At 45.8% G+C, this 22,848-nt stretch overlaps 1 protein-coding gene across 1 annotated transcript in view; it reads left to right on the forward strand.

Annotated features, from left to right (window-relative positions):
• The window catches only part of Sfl (N-deacetylase and N-sulfotransferase sfl), a 231,922-nt gene that overhangs the window by 58,533 nt on the left and 150,541 nt on the right, over positions 1–22,848 (forward strand). Inside the window, exon 3 of the mRNA XM_076780407.1 lies at positions 18,579–18,720. The gene's annotated coding sequence lies outside the window, so the exon portion shown is untranslated. The remainder of the gene's footprint in view (positions 1–18,578; positions 18,721–22,848) is intronic.

Consider the following 22,848-nt stretch of genomic DNA (forward strand, 5'->3'; position numbering starts at 1 on the left):
TAAAAAATTTCATTTTACCTCGGTTTGTGGAAGTTTGCGAAATCATCGACGAGGTTATGGCTGGCAAGAGCGGGTTAAAGAAGAGGGTTAAAACGAATCGTAGTCGAAAGAAAAAGAATTTTACCTCGCGGAAATAGGAAACTTAATTTCTACCGCAGCGCCTAGAGCATCGTCTATCTCGCCACTTTTCTTTCCGTGGCGTCGCGGTGTCCCCGCGGAACTACCGACGTTCGAATAAAATATGCGTTTTAATTTGCAATTTAATTGGACCGTCCCTGCGGCGCTGAACGGACCGCGTTCGAGGACCTACTACTTTTACCCCGGCCCATTCTCGTATTTCGCTTTCTTCCTAACAACGGGCCGAGCGTGTCGAGACCCTCTCTCTAACAACTACCTCGAAGGCTAATTTATAGAACTGTCCGAGTGCTCGAAACGTGTGGGTAAGTCGATGGGGAATCCTGTAAGAATTGCAAAACGGTAAACGAACAACGACTTTATTGGAATGGTTGGCATATTTCGTACAGACGTACGAACCAACGAGTAAACTTTGCTTGACAAGAATTGTTTTTCGCACCGGGCGCGGACAATATCTCTTTACTCGGAAGCATTATTTTTCATGGGACCGCAAGAAATTCGGAAAAACCATTTCGGAACGCTCGGGGAATCTTTCGTGCCGCAGAACCCGGCGAAACTTTTACCCACGCCACGAAAGCAAACCGAGGATACGTCCGAAAGGTGTCCGGCTTGCCGAAACTTTTCTACGTTGGCTGGATAGAAACTGATTCCGTGCGGCCAAAAGGTTAGCCCGTACGTATCGCCTCAACTTCCGATAGCTCGTTTCGGCCGACCGAAAGTTGGATTTTTGTTTGCGCCACGAAATAGAAAACACGCATCTGGCTGTGACGCCCGGTGATAGCAAAACGTGGTCAAACTTTTTTACTTTCTCGATTCGCTTCGTTGAATCTGTACCTACTCGCTTTTTATTGCCGAGCTCAGACCCTCGTTTAACGTTGCTATTTCTCTTGGAGAAACGTTTTACATCCGTGTTAACTCTTAATCGACGAAATCCATTATTAGGATCGCCACCGAGCGATAAGATTACCATCGTCACGGAAGTTGGACGGACAAACTTATAAGCTTTTATTAAACGCGAATTAAATTTAGCTATATTCGTGGTCGTGAATGTAATAACACCGATAGGCGAAGGTGCAATCGTTCTAATGGCGTTGCTGATCAATATTAGGGACAATAATAGAACACTGACGCAATATGTATGCGTTCTCAACGTCGAGGAAAGTGGAGCGATTGTACATTTGCGTTTATGCCGTTCTAGCTAAAAATAGTTACCTCTAATCGACAATCTCCATTCTTGGCATTCAAAGGAATTGCAATTTAAAAATTAATAATCGTGTAATCTGTAAAGCGTGAATTATAATTGCTCGATCTCCGGTAATGTTGTTCGAGACTTTGCACAGTGATCGGTTAAAAAATAAGAAGCACCAAACCATCGCGAGCGTTGAAATTTGTTATTTTTATTGGATATCTCGCGAGAACGTTTACGCTGGCGAACCTCTAGTTATTTTTAACCGTGTACCTACAATCGGAATTTTTCCAATTACTCGATGAAACGTGGATGGAATATCAATTCGAACGCAATGTCACGCGGGGCTTATTTATCCGACGGCGAACCTTTCTTCGCTGTTGGAGTTGGTCTCCCTTTGTCTACGGTCCGCCCCGCTACACCCCACTCTGCCTCGCCTCGCCTCCGCCCTATAAAGGTTATTAAACGTGGACACCCTGTACGCGCAATGTGGTGCAATCGCGAAAGGGCGGAATATTTATGAAAAATATTCAAAAGTGGAAGCACTGGAATGAATAATTTTCCCTGGAGTGGAGGAGACAGCCAGCCGTTGCGCTGACGCGTCTTCCTTTCTCCGAACGGCCGGTGTCCCGATGCGCGGCTACCAGCATCCTACCAAAATGTACATGCATTTCAATACATTAACGCTCCGCGATACGAAACACGGTTATCCAAACCCTGGCTCTCGTATTTGCACCACTGCTGTATTTTTCATTTTCAAATTCCTTTCATTTTGTTCGTCGACTGACACGCATCCTTGTCTTTTCAATCGCAACCGGAGGCGTATATGGAAATTCATTTACACATTTTACTATCTTCGAATCGAAACTATCGGAGGAACTGTCGTCGTCATATTGGAAAGATTGCTCGAGCAATCATCGATATCGTATGGTTAAAAGAAAAACCATTCTACGTTCACCGACATTCCGAAAGTTCGTAATAACGTAAGAACTGGGACTTACCGAGAATCAAATGCCACGCATCGACTTCCTAAACTAAGTCGGAGATACGGTTAACAGTTTGTTCCATGAACGATCACCTGCCACCCTTTCTCGCTATGCCGTTCCATTCTCGGCACAATAAACGTATAACGAGCACTTGTTGCTTACGCAATTGACGCAGGCAATTTAGTCGGGGCTCGATATCCGGCATTGTTTCTCAAGCTGGCGCGTTCGTTAACGAACGGGTCGCTTATCCGCGAGATAATGAGAATTTATTATCAAGGACGGCTCATTACCGTGCCGTCCGACTGAATTAAACGAAAGAAAAATAGAAAGGAGAGGAAAGACAAAGGAACCAAGAAGTGGCCCGCGAAACGAGATCGCGCGCACCGGGTGACATATCGCCAAGATTAATTATCGCACGCGTGTCGTCGTTGCTCTCGACAGAAGCAGGAATAATTGTTGACTTTGCGATCGTGCGGAGACAATGATTATCGTTATCAGCGGATCCAAGTGTTCGTAAGTAGTAACGTATACAACGATAGTGGACGATTAATTGGCAGAATACGTCGCGGGGGATTATTTCAGGCCGGATTAAAAATTACGCATGGATTACAGAATACGATAGGACTCTCGTCGTATCGGCTAATGAATCGACGGTCCACATTTCAGCGTTACGGGGCCGTGAGTGCGAATGCGCGCGCGCCTACGTATCCTGGAAAAGCCTGTTATCCAATACCACGATAAACCGGATTAACGCGCTTACATTTGCGCCTAGACACGTCCCCTTTTGTGCAACGCGTTCGCACTGGACAAAGCAGCTACAATTTTTTTATTATACAGGGTGGGGCAGTAACTATTAGCACCTCAGATATCTTCGAAACTATAAGTTTCACAGAAATATTTGCTAAAGTAAATTGCACAGTACGAAGGGCGCTATTGGGTGGCGATAATAGTTTTTTTGCAGGTGGAGGTACTTCGGACATTTGAAGGGCACATCCATTTTTTTAAATGGATCGGTATGTTTTTGTTTCCGTATCACGATAGAGGATCTTAAAACGAGTTCAACGACCTATTACACAAGGTCATTGAAGGTCATAGAAAGTAGAGAAAGGCGATAATACTTACGGTTTTGGTAGTAAATGAAACATACGTATTGTTAACAGTAGAGGAATGCGTAATGCTTACCGTTTACTTCACTGAGAATAAACACTGCTTTAAGGACACTTTAATAGTTTGCAGAGTAAGATAAACATCATAAGATTAGTATCGATAAATCGGTCAATCCGGCATGATGTATCCGTTTGAAGAGCAGGTTGATATGCTTCTTATTTATGGCGAATGCCAACAAAATTCTGTAAGGGCGAAAAACTTGTATGCTGAACGATATCCACATCGGTCTCAGCCTTCGCGTCAAACATTTAAAAATGTGTATGATAAACTTAGGCAAACCGGTAGTTTAAGTGTTCGTAAAAGTGAACGCCAGAAACGAGTAATTAACGAAGAAATGGAAATCGGTGTGCTCGCTAGTGTGTCTAGAAATTCTCATATTAGTTCGCGACAAATTGAATGCGAATCTGGCATTAGTAGGAGGAGCATACTTCGCATTTTGCACCGTCACAAATTTCATCCGTATCACGTTAGTCTTCACCAAGAATTGCATGGGAACGACTTCATGAATCGCGTTGAGTTTTGTCGATGGGCTATACGTCAGATTTAAAACAATGAGCTTTTTTTTAATACCGTCTTATTTACTGATCAAGCAACATTCACAAATCACGGGAATGTTAATTTGCATAACATGCATTTATGGGCAGCGGAAAATCCACATTGGCTGCGACAGGTTGAACATCAAAAACAATGGTCTGTGAATGTATGGTGCAGTATCATAGGTGATAAAATTATTGGATCTTATTTTATCAATGGAAATTTGAATGGCAACGTCTATGCTAATTTTATTAAGGATACATTGGGTCTTTTGCCAGAAGAGTTACCTTTATTTACACGACAAACCATGTGGTATCAACATGATGGATGCCCAGCACATTATTCATCGATTGCGCGAAGGGAACTCGATGAAAAATTTCGAAATCGTTGGATTGGACGCGGCGATGCAATATCGTGGCCAGCTCGTTCACCAGACATAACACCTTTAGATTTCTTTCTGTGGGGAACACTAAAAGAGAAAGTGGACAAAGAAGTACCAACTACATCTCACGATATGCAACAGCGAATTATTGCAGCCTGTGCATCAATAAGTTCTGACGCTGTAAGACTTGCAAGTCAATCAATCGTAAAAAGAATCCAACGGTGCATTGACAGTGATGGTCATCATTTCGAACACCTACTATAAACATGTTTCATTTACTACCAAAATCATAAGTATTATCGCCTTTCTCTACTTTCTATGACCTTCAATGACCTTGTGTAGTAGGTCGTTGAACTCGTTTTAAGATCCTCTATCGTGATACGGAAGCAAAAACATACCGATCCATTTAAAAAAATGGATGTGACCTTCAAATGTCCGAAGTACCTCCACCTGCAAAAAAACTATTATCGCCACCCAATAGCGCCCTTCGTACTGTGCAATTTACTTTAGCAAATATTTCTGTGAAACCTATAGTTTCGAAGATATCTGAGGTGCTAATAGTTACTGCCCCACCCTGTATACCGTTTGAGTGCCGAGCCTTGCCATTCCAAACCGTGCGCGTCTCCCCGTAGTCCGCGAGACGAAATTTTTAATATTTTATTCGTGAACGTTTTATAACGTGTTTCTGGTATACGTCCGGGAGATTAGTTTTAAGAAAAGTACCGATAGACCGAGCAGCGTGATAAGGCAATTAAACGGATAATTTGTTTTTAATAATCGAGACGCGATCGAGGTGTCCCGTGATATTTCCTACCGGAAACAATTGTCTCGATTACGATGCTTCCCTTCCCGATATTCGGTAGAGAGAACGTGCTCGTGTCCGACCATAGACACGGCTATACTACTGCAGTAGAAACGAGTAGTTTCGGTCGGACACGGTCGTTTCGTTGTTTATATTTTTATTGTAATTCGCTTTGTTAATAGTTACATTAAGATGCAATTTTTCTTTTAGTTAGAATGTATATTCATATCATTATATCAATTAAATCCAATATAAATTGCTGACAAATAATATTTATGAATTCTGTAACGTTAGGTTTAGAATCTTAATTTTAACCTAGTGTTAAAAGTGTCCTCGAAATACTATCCTCGATCGTATCAACGTGCATAGATACGTGTACACGCGCAAGATCAATATTTGAAACGTATATTATAATAAAATAATTGTAAACGCGGCAAGCGGCGATTACGTTCGATTTATTTGAGCATGTTCGTTTGTATCGTTGCAAGTCGGCGTTTTCGCGAGTTTATCAAAATATTCGATACGTAGCCGAGCGATCGGAGCGTACGAGTCTAGGTAGGAAAAGGAAATTCCATGCATTCCGAAACATCTCTTGGGCGAAGGCGAGTCAACCGGCACGGTGCCGTGCGTCTATGTTTCCACATGTTCCTTTTTCCGATTTAGAAAAAGAGAATTCCGTTTCGCCGTAAAGCGTTACTTCCGACGGGTGCGCGTCATAAAATGCCGTCAACATCGGTAAAATCAGCAGGCAGCCGTCACCTTTCGCGAAATATCTGTCGTTCGCTTTTATACTTGGGACGCGAGTCGCAACGCGATTCGCATTTATTTTATTGTCCCATCGATTCGTGCAGCCCCGCTGCCTCAGGGGCTATCGTAAAATCGCAAAGGGATACAGTTTATTGGTACGTCGCGATACGTCGCGACTCGTGAAACGCCTCTCGCCGTCAGCGAAATTAACAGGTTGCCGAAGGTCCAGTTTAAAATGACGCGGGCGTCTCTGTTTGCCTCGATAACGTTTATTTACGCTCCGTTTATGATAGATTTATTCGACGCGCGATAAAACGGATATCGCGTGTCATTGCACGATATAAAGCAATCAAGGCTTGGAAGGATACGTTGGTAAAAAATTAAAAGTTATTCCCGAATTGGACCGAATTTGGTCCTATTGTTGAAAATAGGATTTATAATGTTAATCGCGACATCTGTGGTATTACTAGCACAAATTATTCGATTTGTTTTATTTGGTCACTATGGGCGATCAGCTCGTCGTTTGTTCAACAGATCATCTTCCTTCTTGCTCCGATGTTTTATTCTTCTATACCATTCCATTGTGTTAAATATATTGAGGGGGCTATTACCGTTTTATTAATTAACTACGCGAGTGAATGATGTGGGACACACGCAGCCACACGTAGGTTAAGCTATAATGTTTTCGAACTAAGAATCGTGATTACTCGTCTTTACCAGACTGGTCCTCGACAGACTGTCTATGAACGCGTCTACGTCAGACTGTGTATTCTTTCTTACATCTCCTCCCTATATACACGCCTTACCCTAATAGCAAAGGGAGAGAAAAAGAGATAGGACAGAAAGACGGAAAAACGAAATTGGAAAATATCTAGCGTAGGAAAAGTTTAGCTAGTGAAAGAGCGAAACCTTGAAGGAAAACAGGCGCCTCGTACGGCTCTGGTCGCCAAGTGTTTAACAGGATGACCAGGCTCGCACGAGACCCTGGGAAAATGGAAAAATAGAAAGCTTAAAACTATCCTTACGTTCCATTCATATACTGGCAAGGGCGTAGTGGCTATACAATGGCCGCTACAATATCAATTACGATTTGCAAGACTTTGCCCACATATATTTGAACGGTTTATCGATTTCTCGGTTAAAAAAGAAGAAAAGAGATAGTAATGGTCCATCGACGCGTGCGATCGAAAGCAAACAGCGAGGACAGAAACTGAAATGAAGCTGGTTCCTCGCGTAGCTGACGTCGACCGGAATTTTTGCCTTTTGGCCGTGTTCCCAGCGCGCTTTCACGATTATTGTTCTCTCTGGCTGGCGCTCACCGGGCCTGTTATTATCGTCCTTACCGTTTCCTTCCGCGTGCCATGGATCCGCGTGTGCCGCGGCTTCCACTCTCGCGCTGCTTGGCCACCGCCTCGCCTGCCTCCAGGATAAGCCTCTCCGCTTTTAATCTGGCTGGAAAAAAATCACCCTGTTCTTTTCTTTCTTTTTTCTCCCCCTGTCCATCAACGACCTTTCTTCCTCGGTCCACGGTATTCGCCGCGTACCTATTTCGATTCGACTCTGGCGCCCGGTTTTTGATCCTTTGTCCGCGTTCGCCTCTCCACGTCGCCGTTCGCCCATTTTCCTTTGAGCGTGGCCAACGCCTTCATGAATATGCATACCGATGACCTCGTCTCTGATGCGAGCGCGAACCGACGCGCGACGTGCCGTGGTTTGTACCAGGGGATGCTCGATGCAGGCCGCCCGTGATTACGTTTGACCTTCGCAGAGTGTTTTGTAGATTGCGTCGTCGGAACTCGAACCTCGTTCGAAAATATTCGAAACGTCAACGGCGAAAATGACCGAAACAAACAAACGTTACGCTAATTAAAATGCGTCTTGTCCCGTCAACGTTCGCTTTTCGATTAAACCAACGGCGATCCGTCGATCCGTATCCGAAAGCTAGGGATCGTTTTTGCGAAAAAAACATCGTATCGCGGGCGCATTTTCCGACGAAACCGTGAAATACGAGAGAATTATTTACCGATGGCAGATTTCGAAAAATCCGGGCTGCGCTTTGACGTTCGAGTGGCCGGTGGAGTAGCAAACAGCATGCGTAATCGGTACCGGAGGGATAATATTTTATCCTCGGAAGGTAGGAGATACGGAGCGAAAAGAAATATTAAAAATTAGGGGATGCAGAGCCGGTGGCGGCGCTTAGCTGGAAGATGCGGGGCGCGATAGCGGAATTAGCATAATACGATTAGAGGGAGGCGAAGTCAGGCGGACGTGCATCCAATCAAGAGTCACGCTCGAAGAAGGAAAGGGTAGAAGGCGAAAAAGGGAAACGGAAGCGGCGTAGGCGGGGACAAGGGACCGGGTAGTGCAATAAAACATCCCTCGCTCGACGTAAAGAGCAGCCGTAAAATGCAGCAAGTGTCATGGCTCCAACGGCGTACGAGTTTAGTTCCTCTGTTTCCGTTCTCCTCCTGTTTCGCATCATCCTTCGTCAGTCTTTGTCTCCCTCTTTCGAGCACATCGCGCGGGATTTCGTTGAATTAAAAGTGGTTCCTGATATTCGACAAACCTTCGGTTTTAGATCCTCGTCTCGGGTCGAAACTAATTTGCATTCGTCTCGCGTTAATTTCATCGCCTCCCGCTCGGCAAAGCATCGTTAATGGCTTCCAAAGTGCATCGAGGTATTATCGCGCGCGTCTTTTTTACGATATGCTTTTCGAAATAGGAACTTCGAGTTCGCCTCGGTATTTTTCGATGTGTTCGTCCGTGACCAGGCAACGTTCAAATTAAAGCTATATTTCTAAAACGATGGGATGGCAATGGAGAATTATAGCTTACCATCGTGGAAAAGTAAAGAAAAGCGGAGGGAGAGCGAGCGGTAGGACGGCACGATTTAAAAACGTTAAAAGCCTGCAACGATGTGGGAAGGAGAAAATAAAATTAAACGAATGCCCGCTAGAAAATAGAAATAGAACAAAGTGTCGCTGGCAGGACGCGAATGAAAAGGAGAGGCGGAAGGGTGGTTGCCTCCAGGGACGGTGGCATGTACAGTGCTCGCTTCCAGTCCTATTCGACCCCTATTTATCGTTCGCCATTCCGCCATTCCTTATTCTGCGAGTACGTATTTGCAATTTTCCGAGCATCTTCGACCGTTTAAATTCACACGTAGTACTTGTCGCGATAGTTGGAACTTGATTCAATTAATCGCGCACTTTGGAATTTATCGTGAGATAGGTCACGGTTTTCCATTAAAGTATACGTTGCTCTATGCAAAGAGTCTTAAAAGAATTCTAGTTCTGCTCGGGCATCGACGATGTCTTGTCTATTCGTTACTGCCGCAAGTTTCGACTCGTCCGTACGTTTGAAAAATGTGCCGTATAAAATGGTTCGAGAAAAACAGCGACCAACGCGCGAAAGAAGAATAATGACGAACCGTCACGATACTCGAGAAGCCGTTACTTCGCTATCGATGGAGCTCTCGTAGGAAGCACGCGTCTTTTTATTCATCCTGTCCAGAAACTCGACGAATATTCGGAAGAAGAAGAAGAAACGTCGAGATAACCCGATCTATAATTGTAATCGACAAAGAGCGAAAATAAATCGCCAAGGAAGACCAAAACGGCAGCAAGAGCGCGAGAGGAAGAGACGAAGCAAGTAACAGTGGATTTAGTCAACCACTAGTCGGACGCAAGTTGGACGGAGCGTGACACGCGCTGCAAGTTTCAGGCAATGTACTCGCGTAGGAGTATGTGCATAGTCGTATACCAGTTGCAACGCGCGCGTTGTTCTATCCAAAGATAAAATTCAAATGTTTCGCTGGTCGAAGACACGATTATTCACAGATTAATGGTGCAAAAGGAGTTTCGTTTCGAAAGCGTCCCTGGTCGACACAGTGACGCAAATACCGCTACCGGTCTAAAGAGAAGAGAGAGAAACAGGGGAGGAAATGCAGAAAAAATGGACCCGGACAATACTCTCGCATTCGGGTCATCGAAAACCGATATACATAGGCAGAGTTGCGGTCGCATTCGCAACTTGGCTGCGGGAAAGCAAATTTGCGCCCGTCGATGAAAATTCCTACTCTGTCCCGTGTATCCGCCTCCAGTCTGCGTTTGTTCGATAGTTTTTCTCGATAATCTTTCGAACGATATCGTTTCGAAGTGGCAGAAGAAGACGCGTAACGAGGCTAGGAAGCCGACGTGCTCTCGCGTCAGGTTAAGAAACCCTCCTTGACGATTCGAGTCAAATTACCCTCGAAGTTGGCGTAAGCACGTCGAGACACATTTTTCTCGTTATTTTGCTTCGGGGGGGGGACGTCCTCTGGATACACTCGCCAGGATTTCGCATACAATTTTATCCGAGTTAATTTCCATCGTGAATCTGCCGCCACGAAAAAGTTACCCAGCATTATTCGCGAGGGGGAAGAACGTAATAAAACGTAAAACCACTGAATGCGAAATGCACGCCTCGAACATCGACTCATCCGTGGGGAGTTCTCTCCTTCGTTTTCGGTTCCTGCGACTATTCCTCTGGTCGAGCTTGGACGACGCGACTACGAGAACTCACGATATCGTAATTAACTCGAGTTGTTTCCCCGTGTATTGTTCCATGTAATCGGTAAACGACGGAAAACGATAACTGTAACGAAGCTAATCAATTATTCTCTCTGGTTTTACTAATCGGACCGTGAAAAGATCGAGGAGCGAATGAATAAAAGTTTATGGTACAAAATTGTATAGCAGTTCGAGACGAGACAAGCATAAATCACGACGATAAAAGAAAAAACTAAAGTCGAATGTCGTTGTCCTGAAACGTTATTGGCGCGTATCCAAAGCGACGGTGGTTCGACCGGGGATCGTCGAAAAGTTGAACAATATTAGCTCCGATGATCGACGCGTCGCGCGAGACTCGTTATCGTTCATTCCCATTCCCATCCTGAGAATATCAGCCGAACGTTCTCCAATAATTACCCAAGGTGAAATTCTCGAAACAGAGTTACGGACTGCGTAGCAGCGAGCTGGCTGGAGAGCATATTAACAACGTGGCAAGGAGGAGGGTTCGTTCACCCGAGAATTAATTAACGAGACCGTGCGCGACGTAACGAAGACTCGAGGAAGAGGGCGCCGTAAATAGTGGAGCAATTAACGAAACGCTTATCTCTCGACGGAACGAGAGTAAAAGAAGAAGAGAGCGAGAAAGAAACGGTTACTACGTACTGGCCGTCGCATGCGTGCCACTTGCCGAGTCTCTCTTTGCATTCGCCTAGCGAGCTCCGGTTCCCTTGGCCCTCCTAAACGCATCGCGAGGAACCACACCGTGCTTTCTTCGCTTCGACTTACGCTCCGCCCTTTTGACCCTCCATTACGCTTCACCTCTCTCTTATTTCGAAGAAGAAGCCCCGCGTCGCTGATCCTTTTAACGCATCGCCGCGCATCCCTTCAACCAGACCGAGCCCTCGGTTTCACGCAAACGTCGCCATCCACGCGTCTAACGAGCTTCCCAACCTCTGCTCCGACTACAATCTTTACACCACGAGCCACCAACCGGATCGGACCGGCCAGCGCCGGAGAAACGCTGACCATTCGATTCGCCTTCGATTCCTGTCAATTAACCAATTACGCACGACGCGTTCCGGGCGTTGTCTTGTTATCTGGAGCAGCAACCGAACCTCGCCGATCGTGAAACTCTAGTCTGCTCCGTTAGCAAGCCCCGTGAGAAAATCGATGCTCCTGTGTACGGCCAACGCGATTCCAGTTTCGACGAAACTGTCTTCGAAAGGTTCTTCGACAGGTGTGGACCAAGGACGATCGCTACGCGACGTTTGTTCGCTGCTCCGCTCGTAAAGTTGGTTCGCGTTTACTTCGTGGCATGATTTAGAACGCTGGTAATTCTCCTGAAACGCTTGGCAAAATTTTTGTTTCCCCTCCCCCGGTGCGGTGAAATTTATCGCGCTGTAACTTACGGCAAGTAATGCACGTTAAAGACGTTCCCAGCAAGGAGAACGTTCCTGCGCTTTCCGCGTTAATTTTCCTTTTTTTTTTTTCGTCGGGGCAGTTACCGGTCAAATTTATTATTGGATTACGGCGAGCATTTTTAACTGCGCTTCGACTAATTTAATCGCAACTAAGAATCGATATTTTAGTTTTACGCGGTATTGGTTAAAACCCAGAATATACATGTGTAGCGGCCATTCTATAGCCACTACGCCCTTGCCAGAGTATGAATGGTAATGGAATGCAAGGCTAGTTTTAAGCTTTCTATTTTTCCATTTTTCAAGGTTTCGCCTGGGCCTCGGACCACCCCGATCCGGGCCCGGCGAGTCTCTTGACTTTTATTACCCTCTTTCACTCGCTAAACTTTTCCTACGCTAAATATTTTTCAGTTTCGTTTTTCCATCTTTCTGTCCTATCTCTTTTTCTCTCCCTTTGTCTATTAGGGTAAGGGATGTATATAGGGAGTAGGTTTTAAGAAAGAATTCTCAGTCCGTTAGACTCCGCGAGGCAGTCTGGTAAAGACGTCGTCGCGATTCATATTAACAGGCAATATAAGCTTAACCTACGTGTGGTAGCGTTTGCCCCACACCACCATCACTCGCGCATTCATAATAAATAATAATAATTGTGGGGTAGTCTGGTCGAGTGGTTATTTTACCTCCTAGCTCCCCTCACATGATATTTTTGTGATAGTTAGGTATCTACTTGCAGCGGCATTATCCTCGTCGAGAATAAAGTTGGAAAGTAGAGAGCGGTTCGTTCGAGATGTATCGCGATCGAGGCAACGCGCGTTGTTATTTCGATCGATCGCGAGCGGCTCCCAGCCAGTCCAGTCTCAGTCTTTTGTTTTCGTAAAGTTTGTAAAGTTAGAGGGAATTTAAAGCGCGGGTCGCGGGCTCGAAAAGGATGCAGGCAGGCAGCGACGCCTGCACGCATATTGTATATCGGCGCCGGCCCCTCGAGCGCCCTTCGCCGGCGAGCGTCGCTTTCTTCTTGGGGTCCCTCGATCGTCCTAGCAGCCACTGTACTCGGCCCCCGCCTCTTTCAGAGGTTGCTGCCAAGTTCGACGTCGTAGCCGCCACAACAATGCGCCCAAAAGTTGCCGGAACTTCTGTTCCGAATACCCTCGCTCTCCAGCCCCGGATACCAGGCTCGAAGAGGGTCGAAAGAGATCCGGAGGAAGGGAAGAAGAAATGCCTCGAGTTGGCCGCGATCCACCTTCGGCCTCCCCCTCCGACGTCGGCCGCGAACACGGCATCGTAAATCGAGAGCCGAACTTCCGGCCGCTCGCGCTCTGCCTCGCCTCGCCTCCTTTTATCCCACGCTCTCGGAAAACTGTGAAAGTTAAATTAATTAGAGGAATCTATCGCACAGCGTTCGGAAAAGGTTCCGGGGTGTTTTTCAGCGGCAGAGTTTGATCGATGGTACGGACCTCTCGCTCGCGAAATTAATTTCACCGTGCAGCGCGAAGAATTAATAAGCGACGGACCGTAACGTTGGGCTTTCGACGTCGCGTCGTAGAGTCTCCGCGACGACAATGGGCCAGGACGCGACGCAAGGATATTCCTCGTTGAAAGAATTTTAGAAATCTTTTTGTCGCGCGTACCTGAAAACGTTTATTAACTCGTTTGGGAACACTATATTCGGCGAACCGATAACATCGTTGGCATTATCGATGCACTCCGCCGCGGCCTTGGAATTTTTCAACGTCTTTAACGGTCCATTATCCTGTCGCGTTGATCGCGCGATGCTATTCGATTGCTCGCAGGAAATTCTAGCGGCCCAGAATCCAGCCAGAGTCGCCTGACCCATATGCGGAGAAAGGATTCTCGGGAATGTGTGACCGATCACCGCCACGGAGGAATATATTGGAACCGACTACCCTGATTTCCACTATGTCATCGGGATTACCCTATCTACTTTTACGGCACTTTGCTGGAATGTCGATTTTCATTTAGACATTCCTTATTTTCACGCTGGGAAATTTAATTCAGTTTACGTGTCGCGAATATCGATACCGCGGGGAATACGGCGAACGATGGACGCGTTTCATCCATCGAGGAAACGGATACGCGTGTCCCCGTTTCTATTATTCTCGCGAAAAACGCGTGGCAGAAGCGTACGTGGAATTTTTTCCTCCCGGAGGTATCGGTAAGAGCAACGCGGATCGACCGTACGCGATTAATGCGCACGCGCTGAAAGAGCGAGCTCTAACTTTGTAATTTTTATACAGGGTGTTCGGCCACCCCTGAGAAAAATTTTAATGGGAGATTCTAGAGGCCAAAATAAGACGAAAATCAAGAATACTAATTTGTTGATTGAGGCTTCGTTAAAAAGTTATTAACATTTAAAGTTTCACCCGTACTGAATTTTTTCCCGAAAATGCGCAGGATTTCGGGGGTATGTCTATTTACCAAAAATGATTGTGATTAACCCCCGCAACCGAAAATAATTTTTCCAAAACGATTTGAAACTTTTTTTTTTCCGTTGAAAAATTGCACATCTTTTCGAATTTTATTCTTGAAAGTGGGTAGGATTTCGAGGGTATGTCTAATGACCAAAAATGATTGTAATTGACCCCTGCAACCGAAAATAATTTTTCCAGAACGATTTGAAATTTTTTTTTTCCTTGGAAGCACCTAATTAGATTTTCGGTAAGGAATTTTTTCCTCGAAAGTGCATAAGATTTCGAGGGTATGTGTAATGACCAAAAAGTATTGTGATTAACCCCCGCAACCGAAAATAATTTTTCCAAAACGATTTGAAACTTTCTTTTTCCGTTGAAAAATTGCACATCTTTTCGAATTTTTTTCTTGAAAGTGGGTAGGATTTCGAGGGTATGTCTAATGACCAAAAATGATTGTAATTGACCCCTGCAACCGAAAATAATTTTTCCAGAGCGATTTGAAATTTTTTTTTTCCTTGGAAGCACCTAATTAGATTTTCGGTAAGGAATTTTTCCCTCGAATGTGCATAAGATTTCGAGGGTATGTGTAATGACCAAAAAGTATTGTGATTAACCCCCGCAACCGAAAATAATTTTTCCAAAACAATTTGAAACTTTTTTTTTCCGTCGAAAAATTTCACACCTTTTCGAATTTTTTTCTCGAAAGTGGGTAGGAATTCACGGGTATGTCTAATGACCAAAAATGATTGTAATTGACCCCTGCAACCGAAAATAATTTTTCCAGAACGATTTGAAATTTTTTTTTTCCTTGGAAGCACCTAATTAGATTTTCGATAAGGAATTTTTTCCTCGAAAGTGCATAAGATTTCGAGGGTATGTGTAATGACCAAAAAGTATTGTGATTAACCCCCGCAACCGAAAATAATTTTTTCAAAACGATTTGAAACTTTTTTTTTCCGTCGAAAAATTTCATACCTTTTCGAATTTTTTTCTCGAAAGTGGGTAGGATTTCAAGGGTATGTCTAATGACCAAAAATGATTGTAATTGACCCCTACAACCGAAAATAATTTTTCCAGAACGATTTGAAATTTTTTTTTTCCTTGGAAGCACCTAATTAGATTTTCGGTAAGGAATTTTTTCCTCGAAAGTGCATAAGATTTCGAGGGTATGTGTAATGACCAAAAAGTATTGTGATTAACCCCCGCAACCGAAAATAATTTTTACAAAACGATTTGAAACTTTTTTTTTCCGTCGAAAAATTTCACACCTTTTCGAATTTTTTTCTCGAAAGTGGGTAGGAATTCGAGGGTATGTCTAATGACCAAAAATGATTGTAATTGACCCCTGCAACCGAAAATAATTTTTCCAGAACGATTTGAAATTTTTGAATTTAATTGTTAATAACTTTTTAACGAAGTTTCCATCAACAAATTGGTATTCTTGATTTTCGTCTTATTTTGGCCTCTAGAATCCCCCATTAAAATTTTTCCCAGGGTTGGCCGAACACCCTGTATACCCGCGATCAGCTTTAATTACCAGACAACCGTTGGTCGCGTCGCTGCCAACGAGCGGATGGAATTTTTAATTAATTTCCGGACGCGAGCTCCTCTAAGAAATAGAAGCGCGTCGACAGCGTGTCTCCGAGCTATCGGTGGCCATTATCGTTAACACGGGCACGCGTTCCCCGTCGACAGCAATTCGATTACTCGTGGGAAATTCCAACGACCTAGAAATCGTATCGGCGCGGCGCGGCCCGACGCGCGGTCCTCGATACACGCGCGAAGAAGGAATTCGTGAGTGATCATCGCGACGCAAGAATATAGGAAACTGGTTACCGTGATTTCCCACGTGTCACCGAGGCCTGCCCGTTTTCCGTTCGAATTTCGAATTCGATTCCATCCCGTCTCTTGGCGAAGGACGCGTATCGCGACGACGGATGCGTCGCGGCGGAAATAGAAGAGGCGAATAAGGCGGATCGATGAGGCGTCTCGTGCAGGTGGAAATCACCGGGAATCCCGGTTGGAATTTTCTCGCTCCGGGGCTGGTCCCTCTCTTCCGGCGAACGGAATCCGAGACGAAATCCAAGCGGCTCGAGCCGTCCTACGGTAATCTGCTCCCATATAACCGCGAGACGGCGCGGCGACCCCGGATAACCTACGGAACGAGGCTGGACGGAAGCTCGGTGTAACGCTTTCATGGCGCAACTACAACATAATTCAAAATCTCATTAGACCGTCGCCACCGAGTAGAATTTTTTGCCTGTTACACCGGCTACGGATCGCGTAAGAAGAACGCCGCTTTCGGCCCGAAAAAGGGTTGCTTCCGCTCTCGCCGCGATTCATCCTTCCTGCCCGGACCAAATAAATCAGGCTGCCGTATCGCAACCCTCGCTACCGAGAGCTTTTGCTCCTCGCGATGCATATATTCGACGTTTCTACGACGAAAAACGAAACGCGAAACGCGAAACATCGGATACCTATTAAGAATCAAATCCAGTCGGGATGTTCGCCTAAAAACTCCCCGCGGTACGTTTCTCGTAAGAAGCATTCGGGCGGAACATCGAAAGAATCGAACGTATCGGGCTTTCGATATCGAGAACAGGTCGCGAGACAACGAAACGCCGTGCCTCGTCGTTTTAACCGGACCGCAGCGGCGGATCTCTCGTTGGAAATTTACGCGGCTGGGTGAACGATCTTCGAGCCGTTTCGCTGAAAATTCATGGCATCGATATTCGCGGTTTTGCATGCAGAACCGGCAGCCGATTTGGCCGAGAAACCGAGAGAAACGTCGGTTGAAAGGCTGCTCTTCGCCGGGGAAACGGGAACGGTGGGGCGACGCAACGATTTTCGAAAATTATTCTCGACGAAGACGGCCAACAACGAGGGCCAAAAATTGGTCGGTGCGTTTGCGAGCGGTTGAACGCTGGTTGCTCGCGCGCTCGTTCTCGTATGCACCGGTTCCCGTTGCAAGACACAACGTCGTCGACCGCCTTTTGGATACGCGGTTTCAGGCCGGTGGCGCGAGGGGTTAGCAACTTTATTCGGACCTTAAATTCTCGGCCCACTTGGCTCTGGCTTGTATACAACGGCGTTCCGTGCCAACTGCGGAGAAATTTCCCGTCCACCGGGCGCGACAATGTGCATAGAAATGCGGATGCACCCGATGCTCCGCCGCCTAATCGCCGACTGCTCGGTCTGCCCCAGGATTTCCTTTATATTACCAGCCTCCTCTCCTAGCCACCCCCCTGATACAAACGTCCAATTGCTGTGGCGTGCACCGCTCGCGCTAATTTTCAGCTTCGCGTACGAAACCGCCGGATACAACCAGAGTATTGCCGCGCGAAAATTTCCCCTATTACGCGTTCGCTGCACTTCTCTTCCCTAGTCGACTCGAACGTTCGACTTTGAATATTAGGATAATCTGTTAAGCTATCGAACACATTTAACGGAGTCTTTGCTCAAACCCATTTTCGTTTCCGTACGATGGAAAGCGTTGTTTCGTTTCGGATAAACGTGTACACTTTTTGTAGACCGGTTTAGAAATGCAACGTGCGTTGCAGTTTGCACGTTACGCGTTCTGTGCCTCGACGACAGAAACGCTGAAACCTCGTTTACCCGACATTTTGTCCATAAAACGTTCCTCGTTTTTTCGAATTCTTGTTGGCTCGTATGGTGCTCGGCGTTTCGACACCGAGTATTTAACAAACGAGGAACGACGGGTTCGTAGTCGTACCCTCACGGTCCTGTCCTTTGCTATTCCGCTTCCTCGCTGGCTAACTTTATTCTTTGTTTTTTAATATACTCTACCGATTATCCACGATCCATCGTCTGCAATATTGCATTGTTTGTTATCTTATTTACACACCTTCGGCTTGAATTTTCGTGTCTCGGCGTTACGCTGCGCTGGCGTTGTTTTCCCGCGAAACAAACTTCCAAGTGAAATTGCCGGTAGAAAAGTATTCCGTGTCACGCGCCCGTCCTAATTTACCCCGAGTCACCCACGTCGAGCATTTGCCGTCTTTATAAAAATTCCTGTTGCCGATTTGAAATCACAAGCAAACAGAGCACCGTGAACTCCCTGGGGATTCTGTCGGTCTTCCCAATTTCCGTGGACGTTTAACGATCTTTGTTTCGCGGAAGTAACGCATCGTAAACGAATTCCGCGCGCCTCCGAGAATTCTCGACGCGAGGAGCCGAGACTCGCAGTTTCTCGTGTATGATTTTATTATTCATCGATTCCAGCCACGGTAGCGACGTCGGACGAAGCCGATATCCTCCCCTCGAGACTATTTAGCGGCACAGCCCAGAACCAGAGGATGAAGGTCGACGACATCCGCTCCTCCGCGAGTATCTACGCGCCCCAGCTCCCTACACGTACGGCAAGGTAAGTTTAATATCTTGGTGTAGTAAAGCGATGGTAACTCGGCGCGACGAGAAATAGGAAGGAAGCCAAGATTATTGCTTCGATATTGCCTCGATGTCAGGCGTCGTTGGAATCCTCTCCTTGCACGATCGTCGAGCCTGTCTTGGCCGATGCAACGGCATCGATGCCGAACACGAGTACCAAAGCAGACTACTCTCTTTCTAGCCAACTTTCCAGATATTTCGCGACACGATGAATTCTTTATCGATCCTTCTATTCTCGTTTAAGTGCGTGTGTTCCAACGATTTAGCTTCGTTCGATGTTTGGAAAGTCTCGATCTCTGGCGAGTTTCGTCCATGTTTGGTGCTTGGGTGTCGCGCGTGTACGTGCACCAGGGTTGCGCCGTTATTAAGCCATCTCTTACCGGTTATATCTCCCCTGTAAGCTCTTTCGGGCCGTGCGCCGCCTACCTACTAGGAGTTTCCGTCCCTTAGACCAGTGTACAAATCGAAATTCACGAGCTAGGATTCGAGAGCCCGGAGACAGAGTATGTGTGTTTTGGTAGGGGAGGCGAGGCGAGCCGTAGACAGCTTGCGGAAGTTATGTCCTGGCCGAAGGATTACCGGGGCTGCTCTGGGAGATCCGAGTTCCTGCTACGATGCATACGTACCGTTCAAGGAACTCGGTGTTGACCTTCCATACCCCGAGGTTTTTCGCGTTTCCGCTGGCTACTTAGACTTCAGGGGACGCCAGGGAGACGGGGAATTTAGACGCGTTTGCACCGTTCGATCGACATCGACAGAAATTTTACGTCCTTCCTAGAAACCACTGCTCCGGCTGGATGTGTCGATCCTCTTCGTAGAATTGGCTTTATCGACCCGTTCCCGTCCCCATCCGAAAATCTTACGGTACACAGCATTTATCGATAATCTCAAGAAGCTAATTAGCAAAGAGTTTCAAGTTTTCGAAAATCGTCGCATTTCTCGCAACGGCAGTTTCGCTTGTTAGAAATGAATTTTAAATATAAATCGATGTTTCGTCTGGAAGCAGGCGCGAGCCGCTCGATTCCGGATTTCCTCGAAACCGGAACGAAAATATTGACCAAAGGAGTCGTGAATTAGCGATGCTCGAGAAAAACGAGCCTCGGAGTACGTTGGCTGAACATCGAGCCCGATGGCTTCTCCATTACGGTACAAAGAAAATTCTGCAAAAAGGACGCGCTCGATTGGTGCTCCACTCTTTTCGAGTCGTTCCAATCGGCCTCGAGAGTGGAGGGAGTTGGGGCGAGTTGGTGAAAAGGGGGATGGAAGAGCAGATCAATCGTCGTTGCGGAAATGCGTTGATTTAGCAATCGGAGCAATGAGAAAAGGGTGAGCGGCGGGGAGGGAGGATGTCGGATAGGGGGATAGGAGGAGGAGGAGGAAGGGGGTACGGATGGAGGGTAACGGTCTAGGGTAAACACGGATGGAAAGATGAACAAGCACCGCGAAAGAGAGGAACGCAGGGTGCGCGGAACGTAACGGCTAGAGGGGAGGGAGTGGAGAAAGAGGAAAAAAGGACCGTGTGCCTCTAGTAATTACGGTCGGTACAGCGGAATCATTTGTTTGCGCATTGTTGCCGCAAAGCATTGTTGCGCAGCGAAACGTTCCACCACCATCGGCCGTCATCCCCCACCGAGATTCGTTTCATTCCCTTCTCCGCTGTTCGACTGCACTCGCACGGGTTTAAACGCATTCTACCTTCGCGGACCGCCTTCCAGCTACCCGCACCTACGTACGCGCGATCGGATCGCCTGCTGTAACTTTGGGAATGCCCGAGCAAACCGGTCAGTTTCCTCTGCGACGACAAATTAAGCGAACGGAACGACGAATAACTGCGAAAAACGACCGACCGAACTTACCTCGAAGCCTCGTTTTGTCCTTGTTGCGGATACCGTCACACGCCTCGTACCTCCATTACTAGCAAACGTTTCTCGACGAAATCCTAACCTGAACCACGCGTTACGGATTTATCGAGATAGTGTTACGACCCCATAAAAACCACCAAACAGGTTAACATTGTCGCTTCCTTCGTGTAAACGTTGATTTATAGCCGTGGAAGATCGCGCGGAATCGAAGCGCCAAACGAGCGTCTCCGATTTCCATTAGCGTCGCGTATTCGTTACTCGACGCGGATAGAGTAGAAAAATAAGTCAGCAATGGGGACGTCGATAGGCGTTATTAGCGAGACGATTGCATCGAACGCAGAGACTCGCACTCAGCATCGAGAGGCATTACCGCGACGTTGAAAATATTGCCGACGATACGGTTCTCTCTGATGGCCCTCTCCATTATTTCCACGTCAGGTTCGACTTGCAGCGGCCGTATTAATTATCGAAGATGCTACCGGTGCCGGCGAAGCAATTTTCTCCGGAAACTGGGAACCGGGAACCGTGCGTCCGTCGAGTAGAATCGTGCCGCGCCTATCGCCGCCAGGCCGCGCCGAAGCGTATCGATCTCGCCTCGAATATTCGATATCATACAATATTTCCTAATGGATATTCAATATTTACGATAGTGGACAAACGAATGCGGCCGCGAGACGGTTGCAGGTTGTTTCGCGGGGAAAAATTCGCGAACTGCGGGAATATGAAGTTGAGGAAATATTCACCCTCCGGGAGGCGAGCGACTGTAAACTCCCGTCGATGCTTCCAGAGTACTCGATTCGATGGTAAACCGAACCATGTAGAATATAGACGACCAAGAATATACATACGATACGTTTAAAACTGAAATCGCGTGAAAAAGATAATCTAATTGTAGGACAACGTTTTCTATTGTACGTATATACGTATATGGCTTCGTAGTTCTCTCGATAGGGTGTTTCGCGTAGCTTTGGACGTTGAGCTTGTTGAGAAAACATGCTTCTACTCGTTACTAATCATTTCTTCTCGAGAGTGCGAATACAGTCTTCTTCCAAGTATTTCGAAACGCATCTATTTCGTTAAATTCTGACCGCTAAAGCCCCCTCGAAGACACCTTCGAGCAACGTTCAACGGGAAATACAAAGTTATTGGCTCCCTGAACGAACTTGTGCAAAATTAACCCGGTCTACTGAGCGGAAGCGGGTCAAAGGTGAGCCCCCAAGGCCGTATTACGCGAACATTCATAGTGATTGAAGTGCGCGCTGGCGAAACGAAAGTCAGGATGAGAGTTCGGCAACCGGAGAACGAAATTTCCGCACAAGTTATACATATATTGTATTCTCCTTTTGAACTGCTTTCGAGCCAGGCTGAGATACATATGCAGGGTGTTCGGTCTGGGCCTCTAGAGCTCCATTTATACGTATTGTTTGGATTTTGTATCATTAAAATCTTGCAATTTGTCCAGAAATTATGATTTGTTAAAATTACGCATGAAAAGTGGAATAAATTCTGGTCAGACATTATAGTTTCGGTAAAGAATTTTTTTCTCGAAAGTGCGTAGGATTTCAGGGGTATGTCTATTCACCAAAAACGATTGTAATTGACCCTTGCAATCAAAAATATTTTTTTTAGAACGATTTGAAATTTTTTTTTTCGTCGAAAAATTTAGGCACCTTTCTGAATTTTTTTCTCGAAAATGCGTAGGATTTCAGGGGTATGTCTATTCACCAAAAATGATTGCAATTGACCTCTGCAACTAAAACTATTTTTTTTAGAACGATTTGAAATTTTTCAATTTCGCCGAAAAATTTTAGCACCTACTGGAATTTTTTTCTCGAAAGTGCGTAGGATTTTGGGGGTATGTCTATTCACCAAAAACGATTGTAATTGACCCTTGCAACCAAAAATATTTTTTTTAAAACGATTTGAAATTTTTTTTTTCGTCGAAAAATTTAGGCACCTTTCTGAATTTTTTTCTTGAAAATGCGTAGGATTTCGGGGGTATGTCTATTCACCAAAAACGATTGTAATTGACCCTTGCAATCAAAAATATTTTTTTTAGAACGATTTGAAATTTTTTTTTTCGTCGAAAAATTTAGGCACTTTTCTGAATTTTTTTCTCGAAAATGCGTAGGATTTCGGGGGTATGTCTATTCACCAAAAACGATTGTAATTGACCCTTGCAACCAAAAATATTTTTTTTAGAACGATTTGAAATTTTTTTTTTCGTCGAAAAATTTAAGCAC

This window comes from Colletes latitarsis, chromosome 2 (assembly GCF_051014445.1).
Source record: "Colletes latitarsis isolate SP2378_abdomen chromosome 2, iyColLati1, whole genome shotgun sequence".
Taxonomy (NCBI): Eukaryota; Metazoa; Arthropoda; class Insecta; order Hymenoptera; family Colletidae; genus Colletes; species Colletes latitarsis.